Raw genomic sequence first — 18288 nt, 5'->3', positions numbered from 1 at the left:
ACTTATAAAAGTAAATGGCCTAATCAGATGTTGTTCTGGAGACTTCCAAGGTTTAACACTTGGTGATTTTACCATCTTATTCCAAATAAAGGAGCCAGGAGACCGCCCTGATTTTACTGTGAGAGCTCTGTATGAACAGCTGTGTATAATAACTTGACAATGTTATGGGAAAATTTGGTAAAAGACATTCTATTTGTAATACCTATTTGAATTGGAGATGACCTCTGAGGACATGACTTCCCCGATGCTTATTCATTAGAAAATATCCTGGACTAAATGCTGGCAAAATCTTCTCTTGGGAGCAAGGTCTGCATTATTTAAAAGGTCTGACAATCTGGATATCTTCATATACAAATTTATACTATTTTTCATATCACCTGTTTTCCTTAGGTTAATGTTTAACTTAGCAGCCTTTTTTCTTTTTAAGTGAATACAAGCTTAACAAGTAGAAAATCTACTGATGATTTTCATTATATGAACCAAGAAAGTAATTTGAACCTAGTAGTAACTATGAAAAAATATTGCTTTCTAATTATTATCTTTTTTCTTTTAGTACTGGCCCTTGCTAAATGTTGCCAAAATTTTCAAATTTATGGATTGAGATACATAAACGTATGTGAAAGCTAGTTGTGTGAACCACCTTGGGCCTTAGTTTCCGCATTCAGCACAGAAGGAGTTGGGATGAACAAGAGGTGGACTCTTTTCCCAGGTCTAGATGGGGCATGTATGTAGAGTGGTCCTGCTGGGGCTCATAGGGATGGTGGACAAGTCCAGTGTTCAAGCAGCCAGTGGGGCAGGTCCCCAGGGCCTTACCCCAAACACCCTGGGTCTGATGTGATTCAAAATTCAGATTTGGTTTCTCCTTTTGGATTTTAGAAAGGAAATACATGGCGGATACAGTGCATTATACAGTCTCCCCATCAAGCTCTGGGGCAGCTCCACACAGCAAGCATATTAAGGATTCTGGAGGTAAACACTGTAGGGACTGTAAATAACTTCTCCTCCACTCAGCCCACTTGTTGTGATTAGAGGAATTATGAAGTTTGTTTGTTTGTTTGTTTTTTTACTGCATTTTGGATTTTGAATTGCAGTTAAGATATTGTGAACCTGGACACATGGGAAGCCTACTAATTAAATACAAACACAGAGAGCACAAAGCTTGTGCTAACTCTTCCCGCAGCAGCAGGGGAAGAGATAAGATGTGAGAGACACGTGTCTCCACCCTTGGGAGGGCGTGTGCTTGGGGTGCGGGTGGGACATTTCGATCAGTATTTGTTTCCTTGGTTCCATATAAATTTCACTATCTTTACTTTTGTGCTTTTTTTTTGGTGGCAACACAAACATAAAAACTAACTGAAAAAGAAACAAACAAACCCTAACTTTTATTAATTTTGCAATTCAGGAATTGGAGGATTTTACCATGGAACCACTGGCATTTCACAGACTCTTCCTACTACATTACCTGGAGATAAATGAAGACCATCCAAATGAGAACAGGCAAAGGCTATTTATTCTGAGCTTGCTGGAGCGAAGGCAGTCAGCCATCCTCACTTGCTTTTGGCAGGAGACTCCAAGGCAGTCAGGGGAGTTGGAAAGCTTCATCATGGACAAAAGGGAAGGCTTCAGGGGTGCCCAGGTGGAGGCTGTCAGCTCGGGGAAAGCTGTAGACAGGCTAACATTACCATGGGGCTCCTAGGAGACTTCCTCTGGTCAGTTCTGTGTTAGAAAGGAGGGCAGGGGCCAACATGAGAGAAGGTGGCGGTTACAGACCTAGTCCTGGCCATTGGGGGCCAATGGCTGCAAGGGGCTGTGGTTTGGCTTCCTGGTCTGGCTGCTGCTGTGGTTGTAGGTCGGAGTTCTGCTGTCATAGACAGTCTAGCTGCTGTCCTTTTCTCCATTCAGTCCCTCAGTAGGAGGGAGTTCCAGTGGTAGTTCCAGAATTTCTAGAAGGGAGAGATTTAAAGGGATAACTTTATGGATGGAGAGTCCAGGAGACTTGTAACGAAGCTGCGTTTGCATAGGAAACTCCTGGGCTTTCCTCAGATTATTCCTTCATTGGAGTGGCTTTGGAATCAGGACATGCTGCGTAGGGTGGGGCTTCTCAAGTCCCCACTGCTTTCTCTAGCTCTGCAGCTGGGGGTGCCTTCCTGCGTTAGGTTCCTTTCATTTCGTCAAGCAGCTAACGTTCACTTTCTTGCTGCAGTCAAACAGCAAATTGGGCTCTAGGAACAAGCACAAAGTTCAAATCTTAAAGAAAACATTCCCTTTCCATGCAAAGTTCTGCTCTAATGAAGTACGTTAAGCAAATAATTTGCTTAGCAGGTCTCAGGGAAGTTACTGAGAAAATGATGAATAGGAAGAAAGGTGAAAGAATAGAAAGATTGAACAGAGAGAGAGGCCCGTGAACTTCTGAGTCACTTGAACAAAATCAAATACTAACTATGAAAATTAACCATTAGTCAAACTAATTGATTTATAAGATGAACAGTCCTCTCAGAATCAAAATAATGATATTAAATGGAAGAATAACTGCATTTAAGGTTATTGAAAGGAAAGAAAATCTCTGCAGTGACTAAAGTTAATGGCCTGCACTTGCCCTGCTGTCAACTTTCTCTATTCAGAATATATATATCCTCTCTCTCCCATCCATGGATTATTAATATCCATATCACACATCACAATAAAACACAATTATGATGTGAATATTATTCCCATATTTTGAATACTCCCTGAAGTGGCTTTTGGGTCATTAGGGTGATTTTTCATTTAGAACATGTAGATAACTGATTTTTAAAATGAAGCATTTCTAATATACACAGCACCTAAATGCATAATATCATTTTACATTTTTATAAAGATGTTCCTCTGAGGTTCCCAAAGCCCATGGTTAATTTCAGTTTGATTTATATCCAGCTATGTGACTGCTCTGAAGACACAGATACAGTGTAGCTTCCTATCAGAACTGTCAAGAGTTGTGAAGCACTTAAGATTTCACCCAGCCTGGAACCAACAAGTTAGGTTGCCAATTTCATGGATGGTAATCAGAAGACATGAGACTCCCGGGTCAGAGACAAGGACTTTATGACTCATGGTGCAGCAGGCAGCTTGAGCAAACGTTTGCTGAGTTTGCACCCCCAAATCCCACAGGGAGGTGTGTGTGTGCAGTGGACAGGAGCCTTGAATTTGGAGAGCCTGATCTAAGAACAGTAAGAATGTCTTCCCTTTGTTCTAGAAGGAGACACTGTATCTTCCATGCTGATTGCCATTCAAATACACTGTTTGCTGTTCAGATTTCCCTCAGCTGGAAAGATGTACCCGAATCCCAGAGACACATGGAGAATGATCTTTCAATAATATGGTGAGATTTCCCAGGAGTACATACTCTGTTGGGCACTATGATTAATCTGACCAACAGAAGCAGCAGCGAAGTCTGTTCAACTTGTCTCCCACGATGTTTAATTTAGGCTTCTACCAACAGGACCGCGGTCCATAGGACATGCCAATCCATCCAGAGAATCCAGATGGCTAGCCGGAAGCAAGTTTGAATTCCCCAGGCCCCTTTTGTCCAGGCTACCACCCAAAGGTGTACCAACCAGACTGGTCCAGTGTGGGAGAGAAAGACACATCATGCCGGGAATTCTCAGAGTAGAATCTTAGATATTCAGGTTAGGTCTTTGCCACCCCTTTCATCCTGATCATTACTCAGGAGATGGCCAAGAAGGGATGGTCCCTTTTTGGAACAGTGGTGTTCAGTGACCAAAGTACCTCGCTAAGGCTGAAGACCAGAAAGAGGTGAGGGAGGTAGAGTTAGAAAATTTTTGAGTCCTTTTTTTCAGGAGACTGTTCGAACATTCAATGATACCGAATGACTGTGGTTGGTAGGCAGCATGGAAGGGCCATCTTGACTATCAGCCCATGGTTGGGTGGTTTTTGCTGTAGAAGGCACACCACTGTCAGATCGCAAATGGAAAACATGGCCCAGATTACGTTCAAGGCCCCAGTGGTGTGGCCGGAGTCAGCCGATTGGACTGCATCTGATGAAATGTCAAGTGTGATGAGACACAAGTGATAGCCTGAGAGGAGCTTTGGCATCGGGTGTAGTCAATCTGCCGGGAGCAGCAGGGGCCATACCCCCTGCACAGTGGCCTCCCTCACCTGAGACAAACAGTGGGACCGCTGGCAGCAGCCCAAGAGGCAGAAGAGATTAACAAGGCACATCAACAGGAGTTTCAGACACAGCTATGAGAATGGCTGCGTTCAGCCCACTGAGCAGTGACCACAAACGTCGTAACTTCTGTTTGTGTGGAGCTGAGCTGGAACGGCCACAGCAGCTCAGAGGATATACATACTGTCCGGTAGCGAATGACTGGGGAGTTTAGCCCAGTGGTGCTTCTCTACCTGGAGCTCTTCCTGATGGGGAAAAGCCCCTTGGCCCTTATGGGGTTGGGAGCACAGGCATGTGACACTTTAATTCCTACTATACATTCAGAGGTAGATGAGACATCAACAAGGCACTGAAATGCTCCAGTGGCTCCACATTCTTCCTTACTGAGAATTCTGCTCAACCCCATCCGTTGAATTTGGCCTTTTATAGGATCAGATAGGGTGGAGGCTTGGGTGACAGTATCCAGCAGAGACACGGAAGTCTGAGACTCTCTCCTTCTTCTTCTTCAGCTAGTTGGGTGGGTGGGTGTGGTCTTCAGCTTTCCCTGGGGACCGGGAGACTTCAGCTCCACCCCTAATCTCATCTTAAGATACCTTCATAAAATCTTAAGGTGCTTTGAACTCAGACAACCCTCTGCATTCAAAGGATTCTTTAAATGATAAGTAGAGAATCACTAAATATTTACCAATCTTTTAGTCTAAATATGCACATCCGAGGACGGACGTTTTACACTTTTATGTCTCTAAGGACTTTTAAAGGGAATTTTGTTTGGATCATCACTTTCTTCTTACACTGGTTGCTGGTAATAAATAGTTCATTAATCCAACGTGGCAAAGTCTTGTCCTGGTCTATGCCCTCTGTGGTCCACCACCTTCTTCAACAATGTGTTCTAAGTTTTCCACCATCATAAATCCCAAGCAGTGCTAGCATGCGTGCTGCAGGAGAGCTTGCAAACCACAGCGCCCTCCGAGATCGCGATGTCTGAGCCTCTTCTGGCCTCTGCCCCTATGTCTACATCCCCATCTTTGAACTGCTTTTCTTTTTCTCCTTTTTCTCAACCTCTCTTATTTTGTTCACTTCTCCTCCAGTCTGAATATACCAAACCATCCTTTTTTTCTTTTCTCTTTGTTGATGACTCCTAATTTTCATTAGGAAAATGTATGATTTTAATGTACTTTGTAAAACTAGTGGCATTCAGGAGTTTGTGCCCTTGGAAATTCATGCATGTTCACCTTCTAGAACTCCCTGGTTCCTGAGAGCAGGAATGAGTTATCTCTGACTTTCAGTGTCTGTAGGAACCATCAGGGACAATCTGATAAATTGGGCATACAACACATACCCCCCAAAGGATTCTCAACAAATGTGACCGTTCACTGCTCGCTGCAGTCAAATATACTGAACACTGAAAATGACTTTGTTTAGGACTTCCCTGGTGGTGCAGTGGTTAAGAATCCACCTGACAATGCAGGGGACATGGGTTCGAGCCCTGGTCCGGGAAGATCCCACATGCCGCAGAGCAACTAAGCCCGTGCACCACAGCTACTGAGCCTGTGCCCTAGAGCCCGTGAGCCACAACTACTGAGCCTGTGCTCTAGAGCCCGTGAGCCACAACTACTGAGCCCGCACGCCACAACTACTGAAGCCCGCACACCTAGAGCCCATGCTCCTCAACAAGAGAAGCCACTGAAATGAGAAGCCTGCGCACAGCGAAGAGGAGTAGCCCCCACTTGCCGCAAATAGAGAAAGCTCGCGTGCAGCAACGAAGACCCAACGCAGCCAAAAATAAATAAATTAATTTAAAAAAAAAAGAAAGAAAATGACTTTGTTTATACTGGATGAATTCTTGTGACTTTAGATAAAACACACAGAAAAACCCATGTGTGGGGATGACCTCTGCGAGGCAGTAGAAAGTCCTACCACTCTGCCATTCTGTCTCCTTTCTTCTTCACCGAAGTCAGGAAGGGGCAGAAATGTCTTGAAGCTTACATAAAGCTCCGGTTAAGTCACTTTCACGTAAAAATTTGTTTCACATTTTCCTTGCGGCAGGACCGAGAATTTGGATAAGTATACCCAAAAAAATTTTATAAACTTCTTTCCTAACTTGCGTTTTCTCCATACAGTTGTTGAATCTTTGCTTTATATGTAGTCTTAGGAAGTTTACATTGTCTGAAATAAAGAAATAAATAAAATTTTCTTTTCTTTTTTTATCGTTGTGGTAAAATAGACATAACACAAAATGTAACATTTTAACCATTCTTGGGTGTCCAGTTCAGTGGCATTAAGTACATTCATATTGTTGTGACACCATCACCACCATCCATCTCCATAGCTCTTTTCATCTTCCCATTAAACAACAATTCCTCATTCCCTCGTCCCCCAGCCCCTGGTTACCACTATTCTACTTTCAGTCCATGAACTGACTATTCAAAGTACCGCGCATACTTGGAATCATACAGTATTTGTCCTTTTGTGTCTGGCTTATTTCACGTAACATAAGATCTTCCAGGTTTACTCATGTTTTATCCTATGCCAGAATTTCCTTCCAGAAATTAGAAGTTAGAATAAGTTATCCAGAAATTAGAATAAATTATTTTATTAGTTTTAGAATTTTTTGTACTAGAATGTCTTGAGGGGCTTCCCTGGTGGTGCAGTGGTTGAGGGTCCGCCTGCAGATGCAGGGGACACGGGTTCGTGCCCCGGTCCAGGAGGATCCCACATGCCGCGGAGCGGCTGGGCCCGTGAGCCATGGCCGCTGAGCCTGAGCGTCCGGAGCCTGTGCTCCGCAACGGGAGAGGCCACAACAGTGAGAGGCCCGCGTACCGCAAAAAAAAAAAAAAAAATTAGAATGTCTTGAGTTTTCTTTGTATACTAGTGTACAGTCGTGTAATCAGCAAAAGTAATAGTTTTTCTTTTTTCCCATGTTTTTTGCCAGTTATTTCATTTTCTTTTAGTATTTACTATAATACCTGTAACAGTGTTAAAATTAACGTGAAATGGGTTATCTTTGGTTCTGATTTTAGAATTTGCTGCTAGTTTTTGGAAAATTATTTTTATTGATTTAAATAGTTTCTTTCTAGTGCTATTTTTAATTAGGACTGACTATTGAATTTTTTTCAAATGCCTTTTAATCAACTTGGGCTTTTATCTTTCACTATTTTTGCTATACTGGATTAAATGGATACATTTCCTGATATTAAGCACTCTATTATTCTTGGATTCATGTTTAAAAAAAACAAGAAGTAGACAATTTTAATCAATCAGCTACCCAATAATCCATAAGACGGTCAAGAATCTATCATTTAAAAAGACACCAGGACCATACAGCTTCACAGCTGAGTTTTACCTGGGTCCTAAAGAACAGAAAATTCCCATATTATTTAAGATAAGCCATTGAAATATATATAAAGCTCCTCAATGATGTCAACATAATTTTCATGCCCAGATTTGATAAAAATAGAAGCAAAATACAAAACTGCAAGCCAGTTTGGCTTATTATGATAAAAGCAGTAACTCTAAATAAAATATTAGCAAAGAGAATCTGTCTATATTTCAAAGGACTAAGTAGAATATATTTCATGAAATATATTCTTAAGTATAAATTTTTCATTGCTATTTTCACTTCAAGTTGTTTATCATATCCTATTGTCCAGGTTATTCACTTCCTTTGAAGTTATATCTTCCCCTGACAACTTAGGAACCCTGAGAAAGTGAGTAAGAGAGGAATAAACTATCGAAAATCTGACTCAGACCCCAGATAAGCATATGGTGCTTTAGTGAGAAGAAATTTGATTCTGCTGATCAGGATACTAAAACTTGACATTTGTGATCGTCTCCTAATAAAATAAAAGTAGAGGGCTGCCCTGTGAAAATGTTTATTCATGGATCATCAGGGTGAGAAGGACCTTGATCCCAGAGGAAGGTCTTCCCACAGACACTCAGACTTTCATGGCTGTGAACGTGAATGTGGCTTTCAGAGAGCAACGATGGCTATGAATCTACAAATCAGAGCAGTTCAGGCGACACACCTCCAGCCTTTATCGCTGTTGTTCACTTGAAATTTTTATGAAATTGTCCGCCCACTTTCCAATATCACCTTGTTCTGGTGTAGGCTGTGCTTCAAGCCAGCTTCAACCTCACTAACAAATGAGGTGAGATCCAAAACGTAAAATGTTACCTCTCGTAGGGAGGCAGAGGGAAGGCATAGAGAGAAGCACATAGATAAATATAAAAATAAATAAATTATTGTTAATGATCCAGCTTTTGGGCTGGGTGATAGGTTCATGAAGGTACACTTTATTGTGCTTTATTTTTAAAAAGACGTATCACTACATACATACATATATATATATAATATAATATTTATAGGTATCAAATAACATTTAACAATATGAAGGAGGGGGAATCACCGATAGACTTATTAAGAAACAAAGCCCAGGCCCCTCCTTCCAGAGATTTGATTCAATAGGTCTGAGCAGGGTCTGCAAATCTGCATTTAAAGAAAAATGAGGTGAAATCCATATAGTGAGGAATCGGAGCCACGTTGAATTGAAAGAGCTCGCCTCAGGAGCAGCAAATTAGGTGTGCAACAAGAAAGAGAGCTCCAGAGTGCACATTTCCAGTCATTGACTGCAGCTAGGGGCCTGCACCCTGCAATGAATCAATCAACATTTACTTATCTGTCCCCTGCAGCAGCTTTGCAAGTCGTTTTCAAAAAGCATTGAACCACTGTTTATCCACTCTGCAAAATATACACAGCTTCTCATATCCACCAGGGTTACTCCCCTCTCAGCTATATTCAGCTCTTTTTACTGCTCCTGATTTCAATAAGCAGCAAATCATATACACCTGCCCAGGGAGATCACTCTTACCACAAAATTGCCTCTTATGTTGAAATGTCTATGAGACCCTCCAAAAAAGAGAGCCAGCGAGCTGAAGCAAGTGTTTACCCCCAACTTAAAAAGATCTATCTTATAAATAATATGCCCTGGGGAATGGCCAACATTGCTTCACCCTTGGGCGTGAACTTCACCACCTCCAGCTCCAAGGAAATCACTAGCAAAAATGTTATTCCTACACCTTGGCTTCTATCCCAGGCCTCAAATACATACAGGGTCCCAAAGGGTACTTCCTTCCTGTTGCTTTGATCTCGTGATCAGAGGAGGGAGTAGGGGGGCTCCCACCTGCAGCTGAGCGATGCTGGGAAAACATGATGCTCATGCTTCCATAGATGGTGACCTTGGGCAGGATTCCTAGCATAACGTCACTTTCCTTATCTGCAAAAGGAAAATAATACTTCCTCCCTTACAAGGTGCTTAATCCTCTTCACTTTGTTTCTTTGTTGGAAAGGTAGAGAACTCAGGGTTGTCTCTCTTCAATGCAGCTGTTTGATGAACAGCTTGAAACCTGGAAGGAATGGCATCTTGAAAACCGACCATGTAAGGCTTTGGGAAATATCAATTAATGCCAATTCCATTAATTATTCAGAGAAACCTGATCCAGTACACTAAAATGTGAACATCTGTGAACAGATCAGTAAGATTGGTTTTACTCTTTTAATTCTTTTTCAGGACTTAGAATAATTTTGGTAGAGGAGGGTATGGAGTGGTTCTTATTTAAAAAATTTTTGAAAAGGAAGATAGTTGTAGTTTAAACACTAAGGCCTTTATTTTATTTTATTTTATTTTAATTTTTTTTTTTTTTTTTTTTTTTTTTGCGGTATGCGGGCCTCTCACTGCTGTGGCGTCTCCCGTTGCGGAGCACAGGCTCCGGACCCGCAGGCTCAGCGGCCATGGCTCACGGGCCCAGCTGCTCCGCGGCACATGGGATCCTCCCGGACTGGGGCACGAACCCGTATCCCCTGCATTGGCAGGCGGACTCTCAACCACTGCGCCACCAGGGAAGCCCTATTTTATTTTTATTTAAGGTGTTTATTTTAAAATTTATTTCAAAATTAGAATACCAAAATGAACTTGATATAATAAATGTGCACATAATAAAATGTGGGAAGTAGATTTAGCTTTGTTCCTTAAAATACAGAAATCATACCTTAGATTTTCAAGTGTTTAGAAAATAGTAATTTATGCTCTCCATTTCTTTATATCCTGCTTATTTTAAGTTAGAAATGTCAAGTCCAGTTGAGTTTTACAACTGCTGAAAATAAAAGTTCTAAACCATTCTGTAGAGTTTAGAAGTAAATTGTATGACTATTTTACTAATGCTTAAATATTTCTAAAAAATTAGCTATCTCCATTTGCATTTATACCTTCCCCTTCTAAGAAAAGAAATTTTATGTAATTATTATTCTGAGATAGATTTATTGTTGTTTCCACATAATCTTCTTAGACTAAGACTTATTCTTCGGCTAGCTGAAAAATGCCTCTTAGTTCAGATAACATTTTTTTCTTTTTACTGGTAGTTTTTATAGTATAAGCCAGCAGTTCTGAAATATGTTTAAAAATGTGTTTAAAATAAGGTATGCTGTTTACTTTATATAAGCAACAGTTCAATAATTCAAATCCTATATTTATCTTCTCAGAGTAAAAGGCAGATTTATGCAAACACATTTAACAAACAATAGTGGATTTCAACATCTTTGACTCATTTTCAAGAGAGATTCCATGTAATTCAAAGACAAAAATTTTAATATGAAATACTTTCCTTAACAACTCATATGTACTCATCTAAAGAGTATGTTTGCCATTTTCATGTCTTTTTACATAAATATTAGGAATGGTTAAGTAGAATCTGGAAAGACTTTTCTCATATGCTTTGGCTTAAATGAAACTGAAACTCATAGGATCTGTGTTTTTGGAGAGGAGCAGAATAAAAGTGAGGGAATGTAGAACTTGGAAGGAAGGGACCACTTAGTAAGAGACACAAAAGTGCTCTCTCGGGAAGAGAAGTGATCTTAACTTTACTCCCAAATTGAAAAAAATGTTCTCTTACAGAAAATGTGCAATTACTCAAATAATTAACAAATAATGAAACCTAGGAAATTGATTTTTATTTTTTCGAGAGCAGAAGAATATTATTCTGGCTATTCAAATGCATTCGGCAAATATTTAGGTTCTTTTTTCCCTATGTCCAATATTTTAACCTTTAGACTTTACTAATGCTAGAGGTCTTACTTGTAATTTAATCAAATATTCTATTTAGTTTAGAAATATGAATAATATTTTATTAAAACACAGAGCTTATTAATGGTATAATAATTTCTTAATAATTTATCAAATGTGGTACGTTGAGCACTGTCCTAAATGCTTTTATGCATTAACTGAAGAACTGTTATATGTAGTAATCTGTGCCCCACTGTCAAATTCTCCCTCTAGGACTGTAACACTCATTTACACGATTGTCAGGAGTATGGATTTTTTTTTTTTTTTTTTAATTTTTATTTTTATTGAGATATAGCTGATTTACAATGCTTTGTTAGTTTCTGGTATACACCAAAGTGATTCAGTTATATATATATTCTTCTTCGTATTCTTTCCCATTATGATTTTTTGTTGTTGTTCTTTTTTTTTTTTTTTTTTTTTAACATCTTTATTGGGGTATAATTACTTTACAATGGTGTGTTAGTTTCTGCTTTATAACAAAGTGAATCAGTTATACATATACATATGTTCCCATATCTCTTCCCTCTTGCGTCTCCCTCCCTCCCACCCTCCCTATCCCACCCCTCCAGGCTGTCACAGAGCACCGAGCCAATATCCCCGTGCCATGCGGCTGCTTCCCACTAGCTATCTACCTTACTACGTTTGTTAGTGTGTATATGTCCATGACTCTCTCTCGCCCCGTCACAGCTCACCCTTCCCCCTCCCCATAACCTCAAGTCCGTTCTCTAGGAGGTCTGCGTCTTTATTCCTGCCTTACCCCTAGGTTCTTCATGACATTTTTTTTTTTTTTCTTAAATTCCATATATATGTGTTAGCATACTGTATTTGTCTTTTTCTTTCTGACTTACTTCACTGTGTATGACAGACTCTAGGTCTATCCACCTCATTACAAATAGCTCAATTTCGTTTCTTTTTATGGCTGAGTAATATTCCATTGTATATATGTGCCACATCTTCTTTATCCATTCATCCGATGATGGGCACTTAGGTTGTTTCCATCTCCGGGCTATTGTAAATAGAGCTGCGATGAACATTTTGGTACATGACTCTTTTTGAATTTCGGTTTTCTCAGGGTATATGCCCAGTAGTGGGATTGCTGGGTCATATGGTAGTTCTATTTGTAGTTTTTTAAGGAACCTCCCTACTGTTCTCCATAGTGGCTGAACCAATTCACATTCCCACCAGCAGTGCAAGAGGGTTCCCTTTTCTCCACACCCTCTCCAGCATTTATTGTTTCTAGATTTATTGATGATGGCCATTCTGACTGGTGTGAGATGATATCTCATTGTAGTTTTGATTTGCATTTCTCTAATGATTAATGATGTTGAGCATTCTTTCATGTGTTTGTTGGCAGTCTGTATATCTTCTTTGGAGAAATGTCTATTTAGGTCTTCTGCCCATTTTTGGATTGGGTTGTTTGTTTTTTTGTTGTTGAGTTGCATGAGCTGCTTGTAAATTTTGGAGATTAATCCTTTGTCAGTTGCTTCATTTGCAAATATTTTCTCCCATTCTGAGGGTTGTCTTTTGGTCTTGTTTATGGTTTCCTTTGCTGTGCAAAAGCTTTGAAGTTTCATTAGGTCCCATTTGTTTATTTTTGTTTTTATTTCCATTACTCTAGGGGGTGGGTCAGAAAGAATCTTGCTGTGATTTATGTCATAGAGTGTTCTGCCTATGTTTTCCTCTAATAGTTTGATAGTTTCTGGCCTTATATTTAGGTCTTTAATCCATTTTGAGCTTATTTTTGTGTATGGTGTTAGGGAGTGTTCTAATTTCATTCTTTTACATGTACCTGTCCAGTTTTCCCAGCACCATTTATTGAAGAGGCTGTCCTTTTTCCACTGTACATTCCTTCCACCTTTATCAAAGATAAGGTGTCCATATGTGCATGGGTTTATCTCTGGGCTTTCTATCCTGTTCCATTGATCTATCTTTCTGTTTTTGTGCCAGTACCATACTGTCTTGATAACTGTAGCTTTGTAGTATAGTCTGAAGTCAGGAAGCCTGATTCCTCCAGTTCCTTTTTTTGTTCTCAAGATTGCTTTGGCTATTCGGGGTCTTTTGTGTTTCCATACAAATTGAGAAATTTTTTGTTCTAGTTCTGTGAAAAATGCCAGTGGTAGTTTGATAGGGATTGCATTGAATCTATAGATTGCTTTGGGTAGTAGAGTCATTTTCACAATGTTGATTCTTCCAATCCAAGAACATGGTATATGTCTCCATCTATTTGTATCATCTTTAATTTCTTTCATCAGTGTCTTATAGTTTTCTGCATACAGGTCTTTTGTCTCCTTAGGTAGGTTTATTCCTAGATATTTTATTCTTTTTGTTGCAATGGTAAATGGGAGTGTTTTCTTGATTTCACTTTCAGATTTTTCATCATTAGTATATAGGAATGCCAGAGATTTCTGTGCATTAATTTTGTATCCTGCTACTAGGAGTATGGATTTTGACGGAACACTGCCGAGTCTGTCTCCAGGAATTGCCTATGGCCAAATAAAGCAGCCCTGTGTCCACGGGGGACATCTCTGAAGAGTCATGGAGACGACCCCAGGTTCAGAGATCCTATACATTAGTATTTCTGCTGTTTGATTAATTCTGGTATTTATGCTGCACTTGTATTTCTATTGTTTGATAAAAAATTCTGTATTTATGAATTTACGTTGCTTGATTCTTTCTGTATCAATGAATAATCATAATGAAAATCAATCTGGAAGAAACTTTTAACCTCTAGAGTCTTATGGGCACAGAAATTTTTGCCCACATTTTTATCAGAGTGAAAAAATATGATGATCAACAAGCATTTTTCAGGAATAAAAACATTTACACTAACAAAACTCAAAGGGAGAAATGGAGTGAAATTTACATTCAAGAAAGAAAAGTCATGTAAAATAGCCAACTGTTACTTGAGCTTGTTCATGTGTACCTTTCCATGGCTGATCCAAGATATAAAATCATTACAATTTTTAGATTTCATTAGGTAAATTTACAAACATGTATCTAAATTCTAGTTGACTTATTTTTAAAACTCCAATATTTGTTGATCTGGAAATTAAACTCTTTACAACTATATCAACTTATGACAAAATTTTTTAGTGGCCACCTAACATTGTGTGAAAGGATATATAGTTTTTCAAAATTCTTCTGGGTGTTAAGTAGGCAAAAATTTCCACTAAACTAGATGACCCTAAACTAAGTTTATTTGACTATAAATTCGGTGATGCTTTCTTATCTTGTTTTCTAGAGACAGTCAATCTAATCAAGTCTTTTGTGGTGATCACCCATCCATGGTGAAAGAAGAATTATTAGCAATGGAAGAGGAAACATCACCAGAAAAACAAAAGCAGGAGATAATTTGGGCTGGCATAAGCTTGGAAAGAAGTATAGTAAACTAAAAAAAGAAAGGTGGGGATTACAAATGTCCTTCTCTGCTCACAAACCACATGTCCTCATCGGGACAGGTGAGGCCCACATCTCAAGCTTTAGACTCACATCTCCTTGCTGTTGGTCTCACGGAAGGAAAAGGAGACAGAAGGATTTCTGCTCTCCTCCGCCGCCCTCTGATGACTACCGTGAATGACTGAGATATGCTTTCCAGGAGTGGGAAGCTCTCAGTCCAGTGGATAAATCCGCAAGAGCCTGCATAATGTAACTCTCAGGTATCCAAGCATCCAAGTGATGCTCATGGAAACAAGACAAGCTGGCTTCCAGGGTCCTCATAACTGACCTGCTTAGAAAAACATACCTTAGCTGTAGGCAAAACATGAGGTTGCTTCAGGAATCTTACTGCCCTTCTTAATATTCAAGCTTGTACGTTTGTGGTACTAATCTGTTCTCCTTAATTACACTGAAATTATTATCAGAATAAAAATCCATGATTTTTCATATTTGTTTCAAATGAAATATTTCAATTGCCTCTGACATTTCAGATGAGACCTTTATAATGTAAATATAACTGCGTGAGATATTCCCTGAATATATATTTAATGACTGCGAAAAAATAAATTTCTTCCCACGAAATGGGGAGTCACCAGAAGCAAGGATGGAATGGAATTATAGTCAGGGATAAAGTAAGAGGCAGAGAAGAAAGGGGAGCAAAAAATAATTCTATTCCTCTTCAGGACAATTGGAATCAGGACTTCGGGTGTCTTCCCAGTCATTCTGTGGTCCTACTGGAAGAACGGCTTTCTTCCCTGGCAGGAAGCATCCTTGTGGATTGGGACTTATTCCTTTGCACATTTCAGGAAATCCACTCACTGCTAGCAGAGGGGCAGTGACATACTGACAAATTGGCAGGACCGTAGAATTCCATTGATTAACTGTTATATGTGGCACTAAACACTTAAAACATAATCACTAGACTATTTACAGACCTTATGGATTTCCTACAATTTCAAGCTACAATATTTCTGTCCACCTGGCTCTGTAATTTTGTAAGTGCAAATATTAAAGCCAAACAGACATTATGTTTTTCTTCCTTCTTCTCTTCCAGCTGGAATCATTGCAGGAGTTTTACTCGTATGCCAACACTTAAATCAGCAGCTTTATCTTGTTGAGAGAGAAGCATAACAAGAATTGCATCCAGAATAATGGGAAGAGCAATGATTCATACTTAATTATTATAATGAAGTTCTTAAATTAAGAGCTAGTCATTATATGCATGCACGAAAAGCTGAAAAGACGGGTGGGATCTGACAGGTCTGTAGAAGTACCATCCATCTCTGGAAGAGAGACATCTTCCATTCTGTAGGAAAGGATGGAAGGTGTCCAGCTTACCCAAGCTGATCTAGAAACAAACATTAGCATTTAGAACAAACCCATGGCAAAAACAGTGGTATATATGACCAATACGAAAGCGTTAATGAAATTAGATAGCTGATCATCAAAGCACAGGGGAAATTAATAAATTAACAGTGATAAATATGTCCTATTTACTCCTTACCTGTTTTACCAAAATAGAAATGAATTCAATTGTAGATGTTTCCAAAAATTCAAAAAGCAAGCCCTTACATTAACTGAGTGAAGATATTACTATAAACCAATTGAAATGTGGTCTGGATTCATTAAGGAGTTTCTATTTAGAATGGAGGGGGGATGGGAGCATGTATTGAACACAGTCAGAACTTACCTTTGCTAAGGCCAGCTTTGAATGTGTTGTTTTATTTGGGAAGGTCAGAAGACATGAACTTTCCTCACTCTCTATTAGAAAGTGCACATCTGACCTTGCTTTGAAAGGGATGCTGATGCCTTTAGCAAGGCCTTTAAAAAAATAGTTTTATCACAGCTATTCAAAACTACTAAAGATTCATCTCTATATAAGATTTTCCATTTTTTCTAGCAAACATGAATTATAGTTATAACACTTTCCAAAAATTAATTATACTAGTAGATATGGCCATAAATAACTCAAGGTCATAGGGTTGGATACACAGCACATAAGATTTTGTTGTTCATTTTTCTTGTTAAATTGCTACAATTAGTGATAAATTACTAATGTACTAAATAATGAGCTAGAATGATTTTTCTAAAGTGGAATCTTCGGCCTGTTCAAGTTTTCCAAATAGCACATTGTGCAAGTGAAAAACAAGCATCCTGGAAATGCTTACTCTTATGTAAATTTTCACCATGACTGGCAAGTCTTAAGCAAAGCAAATTTCAATGAGAACTCATTCTTACAAACTGATTTAAAATGATCACATACAAAATACCACACTTTGTTTTTTTCACATTCTTCCCCTGTCAAATACACAATATCAACACCCAAACTGGTTACTCATTAGCAATGCAAAACTATAAGACTGACCTTGGTGACAGGAGGAATGGATTTGTCCTTCTCCTCCACCCCCAATCTGAGGAAGCCTTTGTCTGTCTTCACATACCTACCGCCTCTCCGTGGAGAATTCCTTAATCACTCTTATCTAAGAAGACCTCATTTTCAAGCTCCTTTTTCCATGCCATACAATTAACACTTCTTTATACGGTAGCTAATGTACCAATTATTTTTACCTAGTAATTTAACACTTGATAATGAACTATTTTGTTCTCTAATTTTTCTTGAATATGCTGCTTATCCCCACCAATCATATTATAAAGATTAAGTCCAGATTCCAAACTGCCTGAGATCCAATCTTGGGTCTTTCACTTAAAAGTGTTGGTAACCCTGGGAAAATCACTTAGACATTTTCGTGCCTCAGTTTCCTTCATGCAAAGTGGGAACAATGATAAACAGTACAGTTTATAGGTTGTTGTGAGGATTAAATAATAAATGTACAAAAAATATGTAGGGCAGTTTCTTTTTTTTTTTATTCAAGTATTGTTGATTTACAATGTTATGTTCATTTCTGCTGTATAGAAAAGTGATTCAGTTATACATATGTATACATTCTTCTTCATTTTCTTTTCCATTATGGTTTATCATAAGATATTGAACATAGTTCCCTGTGCTATACAATAGGACCTTGTTGTTTATCCATCCTATATATAATAGTTTGCATCTGCTAATCCCAAACTCCCAATCCTTCCCTCCCCCACCCCTTCCCACTTGGCAACCACAAGTCTGTTCTCCATGTCTGTGAGTCTGTTTCTGTTTCATAGATAAGTCCATTTGTGTCACATTTTAGATTCTATATATAAGTGATATCACATGGTATTTATCTTTCTCTTTCTGACTTACTTCACTTAGTTTGGTCATCTCTAGGTCTATCCATGTTGCTGCAAATGGCATTATTTCATTCTTTTTAATGGCTGAGTAGTATTCCATTGTATATATGCACCACATCTTCTTTATCCATTCTCCCGTCGATGGACGTTTAGGTTGTTTCCACGTGTAGGACAGTTTCTGATATGTGTGTTATATAACGTTCCCTATCATCATTAGTATTTTATAGTTATTGTTATTGGTACCCTTAATTCCAGGGACTTCATATCAAATCTTTGGTGTCATGCCTTGTACAGTGTTGGTCATATGAGTACTCTGTAAATTTTGATGACTGAATAGTAAGACTAGAAGGC

The 18288-nt window shown here is 38.9% G+C and overlaps 1 long non-coding RNA gene across 2 annotated transcripts in view; it reads left to right on the top strand.

The window, feature by feature from the left end:
* The window catches only part of LOC109549647 (uncharacterized), a 60335-nt gene extending 44327 nt beyond the window's left edge, over positions 1–16008 (top strand). Inside the window, exons 3-4 of one of the 2 annotated variants that reach the window (XR_012330345.1) lie at positions 13716–13878; positions 14522–16008. This is a non-coding gene — a long non-coding RNA (uncharacterized lncRNA). The remainder of the gene's footprint in view (positions 1–13715; positions 13879–14521) is intronic. The other variant, XR_012330346.1, reaches the window with a different exon arrangement.
* Positions 16009–18288: the final 2280 nt, after the last annotated feature.

The sequence above is a fragment of the Tursiops truncatus genome, chromosome 2 (genome assembly GCF_011762595.2).
Source record: "Tursiops truncatus isolate mTurTru1 chromosome 2, mTurTru1.mat.Y, whole genome shotgun sequence".
Lineage (NCBI taxonomy): Eukaryota > Metazoa > Chordata > Mammalia > Artiodactyla > Delphinidae > Tursiops > Tursiops truncatus.
The sequence above is the reverse complement of the archived record's forward strand: the minus strand, read 5'-3'. Positions and strand labels throughout refer to the sequence as shown.